The sequence below is a fragment of the Miscanthus floridulus genome, chromosome 16 (assembly GCF_019320115.1).
Source record: "Miscanthus floridulus cultivar M001 chromosome 16, ASM1932011v1, whole genome shotgun sequence".
Classification (NCBI taxonomy): domain Eukaryota; kingdom Viridiplantae; phylum Streptophyta; class Magnoliopsida; order Poales; family Poaceae; genus Miscanthus; species Miscanthus floridulus.
The window spans coordinates 112295501-112310788 of record NC_089595.1 but is presented as its reverse complement, the minus strand read 5'-3'; the positions used below and the strand labels follow the sequence as shown (position 1 = coordinate 112310788).

Sequence of the window (15288 nt, the reverse complement as noted above, 5' to 3'; positions counted from 1 at the left end):
CAGACACAGTTTTTAAGAAACGACTTTAACTGCAACTTTTTACTATAAAATATTTATAAAATATAGTCAATATATATTTTTATGAAACTACATTTCGAGATAAATCTACTTATATCACTTTCATATTTTCAAACTTAACCCAAAAAAAATTATTTGTAGTCAAAGTTTAAAATATTTGACTTAAGACAACCTCAAAACGACTTGCTTTAGAGAACCGCAATGAGTATATAATACAACAGATACATGCTTCATGCATCATGCCGCGTGTATATCATAGTATCTTTTTGTGACAAGCGCAGCAGGAACGCATGCAACTGGAGTATTTCCAGATAATGCTTGGAATACTTCGTGAACGCAAGTGGTCAAGATTGCTGTAGTATACTGCTAGCTCTGGCATGCATGGTGTATTTGTTTCGCATGGAATGGGGCAGCAAGGCCACTGTACAGGTATATATCATAAAAAGCTGTGTGTGTGTGTTTTTTTAAGAAAGAAAACCTAGCGGGCGTGAGAAATCTACGCCCCTTTTTTTTACAAAGCGTAGAAGTTATATAGATTAAAAAAATATACCCCCTCTGTCTCAAAGTAAACACTTTTAAGATATGTTAGGGTGTGTTTGTTCACTCTTCACGTCCTAAATCTAGTCTCATTTAATTCTATTTAATTATTTTTCTCCAAACAGTTTAAATGGGTTTTAGCCAACTAGTCACTTAAATATTACTAAATAGGACTAAACCTCACCTTTTAGTCAGGCTGCCTCACCTTTTAATCACATTGGTGCCAAACACCTTGACAAAAAGAGACTAAAGACCTCTTTTAGTCTCTTTTGGTCAACCAAACCAAACAGGGGTGACTAAAGTTTAAGGGCCTGTTTGGATTGAAGGAATACAAAACAAAAGAATAGAAAAAACGCAGGAATTAAATGTGGAGTTCTTACCAAAACAGAGAAAAAGAAAAACGTAGAAAATATACAGGAACTGGTGTTTGGATTGCATGAATTTGCAACGAAGTACAGGAAGTCACGTTATGCATCCATGAGACACCGACGCAAGGGTGCACTAGACAGGTAACCACATGATTCAAGTACAGACCTACAGCAACATCAGAAAAAAGCTAGATTATGGTCGATGGCACACACAAGACAGCGATAAAAGTGCGTGCAGCTACCTCGGTCTTCGCGAAGGAACAAAAACCAATAGAGGGGCTCGAGCACCCCTACCGTGGCTGAGCCTGTGGAGCCCCCCTCAGCCCCCCTAAATTTTTTTGTTATTGGAGGATGGAAAGGATGAGCTTGAGCGTTGAGCTAAGGTTGAAGACGATGCTGGAGCATTGAGCTGAGCTTCATGCCTTTGTCCCCATGTGAACTTAAGCCCCCCCTAGATTTTCATCATAGATCCACCACTGTTTGGATGGATGTTTTATTTCCTGCATTCTCTACATAGAAGGAAGTCGTTCGTGAGGAAAGGAATCTGTCATTCTTTTGATCCAAACATCAAAATGTAAAATATTTCCATAGGATTGGATTCCTTCATAATTCCTTTGGATTTCCTCCAATCCAAACAGGCTCTAAAAGCTAGTTTAGGTGACTAAAATTTAGGAGGTGCAAACCATACACGCCTTTAGTATAATCAATGATACCATGAAATGAAGTAGCAAAATCTACTAGTGCTAGGTATCCTATGATCCAAATATAAATTCATTGTGAAAAAAATTTACAAATGTTAGAAGTGCACTTAACTTGGGAGCAAGAGAATGCTATTGTATCCGGTGGTGGTGGACGTGTTTAGTACTAACATTTTGCCGTACGTGATTATTTTTTCCAAAAAAACATATCTCGTCGTAAGTTCAACCGTTCAACCAGAGCCGCAACCCGAAAATATTCGCCCTGTTCGTTTAGACTGGTTTAGCTTATAAGCCATAGCTGAAAGTACTACTGGCTGGTTTGGTGTGAGAAAAAAAACACTATTCGTTGGCTGATAAACCATGGCTTATAAGCCATGAAAGCATCTAGGCCCCTAGTTGGGTTTTGGTGATTAATGACAATACATGATTACTGTGACTAACGTGTGTTTTGGCAGAGGCAATTAAGTTAGGTCACGATAATGGAGACCGATTGGACTATCATGGTGGTCATGCCCCTACGATGAAAATTGTTTCGGTTTTCAAAGAATGGACGACAAGGTTAAGGATGAACTAGTTCTAAATATTATTTGGAGTTGAAGAGACACTTATAGTAGTTTAGGACTTTGTTTTTTCTTTGGCCGTACAATTAAGGGGGTATGAACGGGTAGCTTGACCTAGGTGAGTTTAGTGAGTTAGGTGTGGTGCACACTTGCTAAATCTAGCACTAGATAGCTCCAAAATAGCCCTTAGATCTAATGGAGCAAACTTCATTCACGTATGATCGAGAGTTGGAAGCGAATAGAGGGTCAAATACTGACCGGACGCTGGCTCCGGTGTGACCGGACGCTGGCTTAGAGTCCGATCAATTTATTTGACCAAGGTGTTTTCGTCTGGTGCGACCGGACGCTGAGAGGTGAAGTGACCGGACGCTGAGGACCAGCGTCCGGTTCACTCCAGTAAGGTTCCAGAGAGGGAAAATCACGACCGGACGCTGTCCAGCGTCTGGTCACTACTTGATCACTGGAGTTTGGGGTGAACTGTCCGGTGCGTCCGGTCAACATGACCGGAGCGTCCGATCACCCTGCAGAGGCACATAACGGTTCGTTTTTTAGCCGGTGTTATAAATACCACCTCTATTCATGTGTGGGGGTACTTTTGCTCATTCCAACAGCTGAGAAACACCTTTGAGAGTGCCAAGAAGAGCAAGGTCCTAGTGAGGTGATTGAGATTTGGGAATCCAAAAGAGAGCCCTCATTAGTGAGACCAAGAGTAGCAAAGTATGCATCCACCCTTCTCATTAGACTTGTCGTGGTCAAGTGAGACTCCGTGCTTGTTACTCTTGGTGATCGCCATCACCTAGACGGTTGGTGGTGATTGGGAGCTTGGTGATCATCCAAAGAGCTTGTGGATGACCCAACTGTCGATGTTTGACCACCGATAGCCTGTCATGGGAGTCCCCGGGGCAGTATGTTCGGGCTTCAACGTATGCGGAACTCGACGGTTAACGCAAGAGACAACCAATTTATCCTGGTTCAGGCCCTCGATCGTAGATCGAGTAATAGCCCAACGTCCAATCGGCGTTAGCCTTTGCGTTAGATTGATTGTAAAGTGTTGTGTTGTACAATTGTTCTCTTCAACTCTCCTATCTAAGGAGCCCTGCCCTCCTTTATATAGTCAGGAGGTCAGAGTCCTAGTCGGTTTACAATGAGGGTTCCTAGTAGGATTACTGAATAATACTAGTACTAAGATTACATGGAAAGAATCCTAATCAGGCTAGTTTTTCTCCCTTCCTTGCGGGGTACCCTGTGGGTCCCGCACCGACAAGCCCCCGAGCACTTCATGGTTGAGTTCTGGAAGCCTCGTCTTGTTCCTTCAAGTCTTGGCAGATAGGAACAAGCGTCGTCCGAGTGCTTTTTGAGCAAAATCGTGTAGCGCTTCGTGAGACCTTCGAGTGGTGTGTGCTTTTTGAAGAAAAAGTACATATGTCTGGGTATAGCCCCCGAGCCTCTTGCTGTTTAGAACAAGGAGCTGGAGGATCTTGTTTTGAAATTGCTCTGATTCTTCGTTGAAGGGCTCCCGAGCATGTACCCGGGTTCTTTATCATGAATGAACTCGGTTATGGTTCGGGCTGGGTTCTTCTGTCGTAAGGTCTTGAGTCTGTCTTGAAGAAGTGTTCTGAGTGATGTGCGCTTTTTTAAAGAGAAAAGTGCACTCACTAAGTGTAGCCCCCGAGCCTCTTGCTATTTGGAACAAAAAGTTGGAAGGTCTTGAATCTGAGTTGTTCGATAGAACTGTATACCTCTTCTTTTGCAGCCCCCGAGCATGTATCCGGGTTGTTTTGTTCAGGAAGAACCCAGATGCAGAGTCTTGGCGTATTCTCTGGTAGTCTACTGTTGTCAGATGTAGTTATATGGTGGTGGTTGAGTGTAAATGCCTTTTGTTCACGGGTTGTACTGTGTTGGTATATTCTTCCGAATATGCTCGTCTTCGAGTACTGTTCCCTCTCGCCTGAGTCTTCCATTATTGAGTCATGTCTTTTCACTGTGTTCTTTGTTAGGCTTATTTTGTTGATACTCCTGGTCCATGTGCACCGCTCCTTTGATCTATAAATACCCTCCCAGAGTACTTGTTTTCATCCATTGAACATTCTGTTGAAACCTTCGTGGTCATGAACATGGTAGTTTGTGAAGTAGAGCAGCCCCCGGGCGTGTTTTATAGTTTCTATGTGTCTTGTCATAGCTGGAGAAAGTCTTGTGATAGGGATTAGAGGTAGGCTAATCCCGTAGCAGCATTGTACCTGGATGTACTAGGTGGCAGTTGGAGGAAGTCTTGTGATGTGGGCTTCGTTCCTTCATCTGGCAGTTCTGGGTTGATCCTCGTCGCCTGTCTTGACACTGTCCGGTGCAGATCAACACCATATCCAGCATCACATCGGTCTTGGGTAGATAGATGCCTGCCGGCCTTCTCTGCTCCGTGTTGTCCTGCCGTGCTGCTGATTTTCGCCTTGGATGCATTGCGTCCGTCCTTTGAAGAAAACAGTGTAGCCGATGACGGTTTGTCCTACCGAGTAGCAATTTGGGACACATAGTCGTTCTAGAGCCTAGCCATGTCCGGGATCCTCTTTGCTACTTTGCTTTTCGTGGTACCAATTTCGTTGGGTCTTGTAGGATTTGTAATCTTCTATTTTTGAAGTTGCTTGTAATGGAGAGAATCTTGTCTTCTGAGTTGTCATTTATTTTTCTGCTGTGGTCCTGGTTGTTCATCAGATTCCCGAGTTCTTTCTGTAAGAACCGAGTTCTTATATTCCTTGTGAGGTAGCCCTTCTTTTCTTTATGGCTGACGGGTTGTTTTTTGCAGCAATCTGTTAACTCCACCGTAGTGCCGGATGGACAAGTCTGAAATCTGCCCGTTGAATTGTACCGTTGTGTGGATTTGTGCCCTCCGTTATTTTAGCTGCGTCAGGAAATAGACCGTTGCGTTCTCACACGGTGCTTTAACGGGCCTGGTGGGCCGTTTTTATCGCTGTAAAATCTATTTAAAGACCTTTCATCTTCTTTTTCTTTACTGCCCTTCTCTTGCCTTGAAAAAACCCTAGCTCTCAGAAATCCGCCGTCGCCATTGTCGCCGTCGCCTTAGTGCCGCCGTCCAAACTTTCTCTTCCCCTAGTTGCTTTTTGCCTCCGTTAGTACATGGGTAAGAAGAAAACCGCGAGCAAGTCCCAGTCTAACTTCGTGGATGAGGAATCATCACTTTCTTTGATCGAGAACCAAGAGTTTGTGGCCATGAGGGCTGCCCACAAGGTTTGGCCGGCTCCGACAACAACCGAAGAGTAGCTTCGCGAGCTTGTCAGCGACGGCTTGATCCAGAGCAAGGACTTTGCTGAGTGGAGAGCTCCAAGCGAGCATCGGGTCCCTACTCCCAGTCCTGGTGAGATTGTCCTCTTTGTCTCCTTTGTCCGTGCTGGACTCTGCCTTCCCGCTTCTGCCTTCCTCCATCGATTCCTTAATTATTTTGGGGTTGCTTTGAACCATCTTACCCCCAATGTTTGGAATTCCTCCTTCTCTTTCCCTCTTCCGTTTCTTCTTTCGTCTGAAACCACAACCCCGCCGTGATGACACCTCTGTTCTTGGTGGGTGTGGGATTCAGTTCCGTCAGGGTCTCAAAATTAAATTTTTTGATTATGACTTAGTTGACTCTGTGAAGGATTGGCGTTCCGAGTGGTTTTATTCCGCCAACATGATTCCTCCTCTTTCCGTTCATTCTTCTTCTAGTCCCACGGTTAACGATCGATGGGAAAAGAAACCTTTGACGAATTATGAGAATTAGGCGATCAAGCCGCTTGTTGAGAGGATAAGTACTCTAAAACAGCAAGGTTTGACCGGCCTTGGTATTATTTCCAGTTTTCTTCGCCGTCGAGTCCAACCTCTTAAGGAGCGAGAAAACTTTGGTTTTGAGTACTCTGGGGCAGAGGATCCTTCTCGTATGGTCTCTGCCCTTGAGTTGACCGACGAGGAGGTGCTCGAGCGTCTTCGGAAGATGCTGAAAGGGGTGAACGTCGTTCCTTACGCTGTTGTTGAGTATTGCGCTAAGAACCCTCCTCCTGCTGTGAGTTGTTTTTCTTTATTCGAGTACTTTTTGAATTTCCTTTATGGTCTTCACCTTTGTTTAATCTTTCTCATTTGGTTGTTTTCCTTTTCTTTGTAGGAATTGGGGCACAACTTTGTTGACCCAATCCCTCTTGATGTCCTCTTTGCTGTGGTGAATACTGGGGAGGATCTTGCTGGGGCTTCTGTAATTAGTAAGTTCCAAATCACCACATTGTTTCCAGGAGTTTCTTCCGGAGTTGTTGATGTATATGAAGAATATGTTCCTCGTCCAGTCCCCCGAGGTCCTCGTAGCGTCTCAAAGAGGGGGCGAACGGATGGTTCTTCATCTGGTCTGCCCGCTTCCAAGAAGTCTCGCAAGCCAAGTACTCGTCCAGGTACTCCAGTTGTAGCTAGCATGCTCTTAGGTGAGTATATTAACTCTCTGTCCCTTTGTTTTCTTGTTTTTATCTTGATCCGAGTACTTTTGTTTTTTTTTCAGCAGGTGCCCTGGTGGCCTTGGACGAGACCGAGGAAGAGGATGATGAAGTACCCCTTATCATGCGGCGGTGAGTTGTTTTCATATTCTCCCGCCATTGAAATCCTCCTCTTTATCATGACTTTTAGTCTTGATCTTTTTGTAGTAATCGGACATCGGGTATGGGTTCTTCTAAGGCTCCTGCGCCGGTTTCTGTTGTAGCTCCAGTGTTTAGTTCTTCGGTAGCTCCGGTACCGGCTTCTTCTGAGGCTCCGGTACCGGCTATACCGCTCCTGTCGTCAAGTGGCGATGACATTTTTGCCGCTGTGGTCCCCCCTGCGAGGTCCTCTTTTTGTTTTGCGAAGAAGGTGGCTGGGTGAGTGGATTCTGGCTTCATCTCTTTGCTTCTGTTCTCCTTTTCTCTGGTTCTCATTGGCGATTTCTTTTATCAACTTTTAGGCCTTCGTCTTCTCTCGTTTCTCCGTCAACTTCTTCTCAGCCCTCTGATGTGCCGCCGAGTACTGAGCCTCAGGACTCGCAGCGTACTGTTGGTGATGTGGTTGTGGGGGCAACAAGGCTTTCTGGCGACGATGCTGCTGCTGACTTGGTTGCCCCGAAGGTGACCGTGGCCATTGCGGCGGGTCCTTCTGAGGGATTGGCCTTGGTTTCCCGGGAGATTGCCCTGGTCGTGCCTTCTTCGCCTAGGCCGGCTTCTCCTTCTCCTTCTCTTGCCTCCGGTGTTCCTTCTTTTGCAGATGATGTGGTGCAGCAGTTTGATGCCACTCATCGGCTATCGGAGTTAACTACTACCTGGGGAAGCTTATCGTCCCTTGCGACTTCTTTTGAAGAAAAACTCCAGGTAAGTTTTTTTTTGCTGTTCTTTCTTTCGATGTTCGCTTTTCTTCTGTCCTCATTCCTTGTTTTTCTTTGTCTCTTCTTGCTCAGTCCTTCTCTCATGATCATACCGGCTTCTTTTTCTCGTCTGAAAATGAGAAAAAGTTGTCTTCCAAAGTGAGCGCCCTGAAAGCTGATCTTGACCTCCTTTGGGCCGAGATGGAGGCTGAGCATCAGACGCATCAGGAGGAGGAAAAATCTCTTCGAGCCCGGGTTGTTGAGACCGAGAAGCAAAGGGATGCTGCTTTTCAGGAGGCTCAAAAGAATTCGGAGGCCGTGAAGAACTTGGAGGCCGCGAAGAAAGAGTGCAACGGTATTGCTAGTTCTTTTTGTTTCCTTCTGTATTAAAACTCTCCTTTGTGCTGACTTATTGTTTATTGCCTTGTCCAGCTCTCCGGGTTGAAAAGCAGAAACTCTTGGAGGGCGTTGATGAAATGAAGACTCTTGTTCGTACGAGTCATAACAAGGCTGAGGAGGTAATTACTCATGTTGAGGAGGAACTTGCGCTTGCTAAGTTGATTAGGCGTGGAGCTGATAGAGATCTTGTGCAGGCCCAAAAAACTATTGAAGATTTGTCTGGCAAGTTAGCGACGGCTACTGAAAACTGGAAATCTTTATGGAAATCCTTTCGTTCAGTAGCCGACGTTCTCCGAACTCCAGCGAAATTGCTCTGGTCTATGCCCAGGCTTAGTTTTAGTCGTTTTGCTTTTTGTTTCGGGTGTTAGCTCATTGGCTATCCTCATCGGCGGGCTCAAGCGATTTTTCAGCTATTTTGCTCTCGGCCGGCATGCTCAGACGTCTTTTCAACCATTTTGCATTTTATTTCGGGTGTTAGCTTGTTAGTTACCCTCATCGGCGAGCTCAAGCGTCTTTTCAGCTATTTTGCTCTCGGCCAGGATGCTCACGCGTATTTTCAGCCATTATGCATTTTATTTCGAGTGTTTGCTTGTTAGCTACCCTCATCGGCGGGCTCAAGTGTCTTTTCAGCTATTTTGCTCTCGGCCGGGATGCTCAGGCGCATTTTTAGCCATTTTGCATTTTATTTTGGGTGTTAGCTTGTTAGCTACCCTCATCGGCGAGCTCAAGCGTCTTTTCAGCTATTTTGCTCTCGACCGAGATGCTCAGGCGTATTTTCAGCCATTTTGCATTTAAGAAACAACTCGGATAGAGCCATTAGACATATGTTTGTCGAGAGATAATTATCTTTATTGATCATGAAAATTGGTGTGTTACAATGATACATAGCGCTATCTTTGTTGATCATGAACGTTGTTCTCTTGTGTCTTGTATACATATGTTCCCTTGCGTTGTTTTTATGCATAGAATCTTCGTAGCTGACTGATGTGCCATGTATTGTTGACTTCTTTTTCGTCTTCAGTTATGAGCTTGTATGTGCCTAGTCCGATGACTTTTGTGACTATAAAAGGACCGTCCCATGGACTGAGTAGTTTGTGGCGTCCGTCGGTTTTTTGTACTCTTCTTAGTACTAGGTCTCCGACTTGTAATGATCGATACTGGGTATTCTTGTTGTAGTGGCGCCTTAGTCCTTGGAGGTATCTTGCTGATTGCAGAGTAGCGTTTACTCTGATTTCTTCTGTACTGTCAAGTTCTAATCTTCGTGTGTGTTCTGCTTCTCCTTCGTCGTATTGCTCTATCCTTGGTGACGTCTAGATCAAGTCTACGGGTAGTACGGCTTCTGATCCATATACCAGGAAGAAAGGCGAGTATTCGGTGGCTCTGCTTATTTAAGTCCGTAGCCCCCATACAACCTTAGGTAATTCTTCAATCCATTTTAACCTAGTCTACTAGTTCTTCATACAATCTTGGTTTTAATCCGGCTAGTATGAGTCCATTAGCCCCTTCTACCTGTCCGTTGGCTTCTGGGTGTGCGACTGATGCGTAATCTATGCTGAAGCCACAATCCTGTGCCCAACTTTTGAATTCTGTAGCCGTGAAGGAAGAGCCTAAATCTGTGATGATTCGATTGGGCATGCCGAAGCGGTGCATAATGTCTTGGATGAACTCGACTGCTTTGGCTGCGCTGTATTTTGCGAGTGGTTTGTATTCGATCCATTTGGTGAACTTGTCAATTGCTATGAAGATATACTCGAAACCGCCCTTTGCTTTCTTGAGAGGTCCTACTTGATCTAGTCCCTAGCAAGAGAAAGGCCAAGCGGGTGGGATGCAGATGAGATTGTGAGCTGGCACATGAGCTTGTCTTGCGAACATTTGACAACCTTTGTATTTTCTGACAAGTTCTTCTACGTCTTTGAGAGCTGTTGGCCAGTAGAATCCGGTGCGAAAAGCTTTGCCGACTAGTGTTCTTGAAGCGGCATGATTTCCACAGCAACCTAAGTGTATTTCGTCTAAGATTTCTTTGCCTTCTTCAAACAAGACACATTTTAGGAGTACTCCTGACGATGCAGCTCTTCTATAGAGCTTGTCCCCTACTAGGACATCGTTTTTACTTCTGCGAACAACTCGGGTAGCTTCCTCTTTGTCTGCTGGCAACTTATTCTCTTTGATATAATCAATAAAAGCCTATGTCCTTGAAGTGTTGATTATCAGAATTTGGTTGTCTTTGTCTGTGAGTTTTGGACCTGTCCCACCAGGTTGTTTGATAGAAGGAGCTGATAACTCCTCTATGAATACGTTGGGTGGGACCTTTGCCCTATCTGATCCTAGCTTGGCGAGGACATCTGATGCAATATTGTAATCGCGCAGGACATGTAGAATTTCCAATCCTTGGAAATGTTTTTCGAGTTTTCGGATTTCAGCGCGATAAACACCCATGTTTTCTTTGGTGCAGTCCCAATCTTTGTTGACTTGGTTGATGACTACTGCCGAATCGCCGTATACGAGTAATCGCTTGATTCCGAGAGTAATTGCCATTCGTAGCCCGTGGATGAGAGCTTCGTACTCTGCTTCATTGTTGGTAGCTTGCCATAATATTTGAAGGACATACTTGAGTTGTTTTCCGTCTGGAGAGATTAGGAGAACGCTGGCACCGGCTCCGCCTAGCTTGAGTGATCCATCAAAGTACATCTTCCAGTGGTCAAGGATTGTATCTGACATAGGTTGTTGAATCTCTGTCCACTCGGCAACAAAATCGGCAAGGACTTGAGATTTGATTGCTTTTCGCAGGGTGAAATTGATGTTGAGAGCACCGAGTTCAACTGCCCACCTTGATATGCGCCCTGTTGCGTCTCTGTTGTGCAAGATGTCTCCGAGTGGGAAGTCTGTCACCACGGTAATCTTGTGGCTTTCAAAATAGTGGCGAAGCTTGCGTGAAGTGATCAATAGGACGTAGAGTAGTTTTTGCATATGCGGGTACCGAATTTTTGATTCTGACAGTACTTCGCTGATGTAGTATACGAGTCGTTGTACTTTATACACGCGCTGTAACACCCCGGTGTTATGCCAACATTTAGGCACTGCAAATCATGCATCATCAAGCATCCTAATCATACATGCCTAATCATGTAAATAACAACTGACACACTGCTTCGAAACATACGAAACATGTTTGTGAAACTTGAATGTTGCATACACTTGTTAGAGTTATTTTTGCCCTGATTATGTTTGCTAGGCTAGTAAAACATGTTTGGCTACTATTGTAAATCATCTAGGATTATTTAGTTCAATTTTTGGAGCAAGGTTTGTATTCAAATTAATTCAAAATTTTGCTTCAAAAAAATAATTTCCCAAAAAAATTAGGGTTTTGAGTTAAACATTGACTTTGATTTTATAATTAAAAATCTAGATAGAATTGGACTTTGGTCATAAAAGCAAAGTTGTAGAGAATTAAATTCTAATCAACTTTCATTTTTGGTACATTTTCAAAAGATGTCATTTTCTTGCTCAAAATGATATTTGAAAGATGGTATTTGAAAAATTCTTGAAAATAATAATTGAAAAAGGGCTTTTCTCACTTCACGGGCCGCCGCCTCGTTTTCGGCCCACGGCCGAAGCCGGCCTACGCCCGCGCCCACGCGGCCGGCTACTTCTGCTGATGCCGGTGCGCTCGCTTGCTCTCTCCCGCGCTGCCTCTCCTCTCCGCAAGCACCGAGCTCACTCACTCTCCCCCTCACCGCGCCACCGCACCCGCCGGCCAAATTCACTGTGCCTTCTCCACCGCGGCCAGCAGTTCCGCCTCGCTCTCTGGCACGTAGTGCTCGCGCTTGTGCCGACTGATCGAGCTCAGGTAGTGCCTTCTAGCGCCTCGCCACCGTCGGCCATGGCGCCGCCGTGCTCGGCCGCCGTGGAAGGCACCTTCCTCCTCTTCTCCACCCTGCCTAGCTACCTGCCCACCTTCGCCAGCTTCTCGCGAACCGCATGCTCCCGCTAGCTTGCCCTGGCACAGCCAGTGATGGCCGCCGGCCTCGTTGGCCGAGCCACGCCACCGCGGCGTCACAACGCCGACGTGGCTTCGCCTCGGCCGAAGCTGGGCCAATAAGGCCATGGGCCGACGCCCTGCCGGGCCGCCTCCCCCTTCCCTTCGCTCGGGCCACGCAGGCCAAGTGTGGCCGTGGGCCAGCTGATTCCAGCGGGCCGGCCCAGTAGCAATAGGAGGATTCGTTTTCGATTTTTCTTTATTATTTGAAAATAGAAATGGTTTGAAAAATGTTTGGATACTCAAATTTGCTCCAAATCTGTTGAAATAAATTTTTCTAGGTTCCTTATCATCAGATCTACTTGAAAAAATTATTGCATGTCATTTTTGGGATACTTCTCTGTAGAACTTTATTTAATCATGGATATTGCTGATAACTTGAAAAATATGTAGAAAAACCTATAGGCTTCAGAAAAATATGATTCCAAGTTTGTTGATCTTCTTATGTAATGTACTTCCTAGAAAAAATATGTTTCATGCATGTGTTGTGGGAAAATTTTGAGGTGTAGTTCAAGTACCTTTAATGGCTGATTTTTGTTATTTTAGCTAGAGAGCAAACTTTGTATAAAACATGCATGTGATAATTTTTGTACAGTAATTGTATGCTATGAAGAACATAGGAAAAATGCTAACTCTGTTTTTTGACACTTTTCGTAGTACAAAGTATTTTCATGTTCATAATCATGCCATAGCTTGTTATTTTTGTGTAGGCTAATCCACTCATTCAAATACCATGAAAATCTGATAGTAGACTATTTAGGGTAGTACTGTGCTGTAGTAATTTTCTAAGATTTTTCTAAGCAATAAAAATAGATGTTGCTATTCAAACCTATTATTAATTAGGGTTTAATTAAGTATTACTTTTTGTGTGATTAAGAAATTAGTAAAGCTTTGGTGTATCTTTGAAGCATTTAATAAGATGTGTTGATTTAGAATATTAGTAGTAGAAGAGAATGCAGTAGATGACATGTGCTTGTAGTATATGTTCTTGGATGATGTTGACTACCTTGCATTCAAACATATCTATTGTATTCATCTCATTCGATGCACCGATTGCATAAGCACTTACGCACATTGCATCATATAAGATCGCAAACCGAGAACCTAGTCGTCATACCCGAGGAGCCCAAGGAGCAGCTCGAGGTGCAGCCGCAGGAAGTGCCCGAAGCCGACGAGGAGGACGTTGAGGAACTTCTAGAGTGCCCCGATCACCGCCCGAGCTCCTTCAAGAGAGGCAAGCCCCGGAGCATTTTCTCCCGGTTTGCAATTATTAATTAAATGCTTTACTTTAATTGATGCATTATGTTCAGGAGTTGTTTGCAACCGTTGCTGTATTATACCTTGTTTACCTTTGTTATACTATATCCTTGTTACCCTGGTATCCACAGTCGAGTCAATGCTTAGCTGGCTTAGACCGGTAGAAGTCGGATGATTTTCTGTCACCTGCGAGCTATAGGTGGTTACCTAGATCTGCTTGGATGACTATGAAGTCATGGTATAACTAAGTGTTAAATGAAGTTGAGACCGAACGAAGACTTGCAGAGTTTTGGACTGTAGTGCTTCCCGTCTGTGTCGATTAAGGACCGACCGTTGTTGGGCCTTGAGTCATGTTGAACACATGCCTTACATTTAGCTGGCCGGATAAAGTACCTTCCGACCGCGAAGCTGGGAGATTATTCGGGCCGAGTAGATTGCCCGCAGCGCACTGTGTCGGAGCAGATGTGGTAGGACACGGGGGCGAGATGATAAAACCAAAGTGCAGTCGGTCAGCCCCCGGGTACATGTGGTTCCTGGCAAACTCAAGACTCGTGGATAGTTGACTCGGTGATCAATATCTCACTTTAGCGGGTGAGTGAGGTTTGTGTAAGGAATAAATCACCAGCTGGTTAGGAATCGATTCGAATCGCCATCGCTCCTGGATAGTGAGCACTTGACTTAAGTGACTTCATCGTAGTAATGTTGATGGAACACTTGGACAGTTATAATGAATATGACATTATAAAAGTTGTTTAATGATCATTGGTTATCATTATCTGCTTAATCACATATTTGCTCTAGTATAGGTGTAAATCTAGTCGACAGGTTAATAACAATTAACTTGACAATAATGCTTTTGAAAAGGGTCTTGAAATGCTAAAAATGCTTCTTTTTGCAAATGAGTCAGCTACCCTACTATAAAGCTCTTCATAATCCTTGGTGTCGTTTATTTTTGGTTATGTCGAGTAAGTCTAGCTGAGTACCTTCTCGTACTCAGGGTTTTATTCCCACTTGTTGTAGATGGGCAGATGTATTACGACTACTGTATCAACTGCCTTTATCCTGCGATGAGTGATACTTAGGACCATGGGCATGGTCATTCCTTACGTCTCGTCTGATGCTTTTGTTGGAGATGATCATTCGCTGGCACTGTATTTGAACTCCGTGAGTGTGTGTGTGGTTTAAACAAATGGCTTCCGCTACTTTTATTCGAACTTGTTTTGTAATAACTATTTTTAAACTCTGATGTATCTGAGATGCAACTTTTTATGTAATATGTGATGGTGACCGCTAAACTTATTACAATCTTGGCTGGAATGGAAGTTTGTTTGAAATCCTTCGTGATTTCACGGACTACCGGGTTATACGGGCTTAAGTTTGCTAAATCGTCTGCTCTAACGGATGATTTTCTTACTTAATTTCGTATAATTGGTCGGTTCTGTTACACGCGCCCTTCTTCTCTTTCTACGACTATCGCCGTGATGACCACAGTAGAAGTTGCCGAAATGTATAGCATCATGTCTTCGTCTTTCTTTGGAGGTGTAAGGACTGGTGAGGATGTGAGGTATGCCTTAAGTTTCTTGAAAGCTTCATTGGCTTCTTCCGTCCACTCGAACTTGTCTGTCTTCTTTAGTACTGCCGCCATGCACCCTTTAATTTTTGCACATCTTTGACGTTTTGAGGTGGGCCCATCTCTGTTATGGCTCGAATTTGCTTGGCGCTTGCTTCGATTCCATGATGACTGACCAAGAAACCGAATAGTTGTCCTGAAGGAACTCCGAATATACACTTGTTTGGGTTCAATTTCCACCTCCACCTTTTTAGGTTCTCGAAGGTTTGCTTTAAGTCTTCAATCAGTGTATCCGGGTTGTTTGTTTTTACAACCACATCGTCCACGTATGCTTCTATGTTTTCGCCGATTTGATCACCAAGGCATGTCTGGATAGCTCTTTGGTAAGTGGCTCCGGCGTTCTTGAGTCCAAATGACATGGTCTTGTAGCCGTAGGCACCGAACGGAGTGATGAAAGATGTCTTCCTCTGGTCTTGCTCTTTTAATGCGATA

At 44.4% G+C, this 15288-nt stretch overlaps 1 protein-coding gene across 4 annotated transcripts in view; it reads right to left on the bottom strand.

The window, feature by feature from the left end:
- Positions 1–823: 823 nt before the first annotated feature.
- The window catches only part of LOC136513462 (uncharacterized), a 35261-nt gene continuing 20796 nt past the window's right edge, over positions 824–15288 (bottom strand). For 2 of the 4 annotated variants that reach the window (XR_010773372.1, XM_066507465.1), the window contains exons 5-6: positions 1166–1432; positions 824–1089 (exon numbers count right to left, since the gene is read on the bottom strand). The gene's annotated coding sequence lies outside the window, so the exon portion shown is untranslated. The remainder of the gene's footprint in view (positions 1090–1165; positions 1433–15288) is intronic. The other 2 variants (XM_066507466.1, XM_066507468.1) reach the window with 2 other exon arrangements.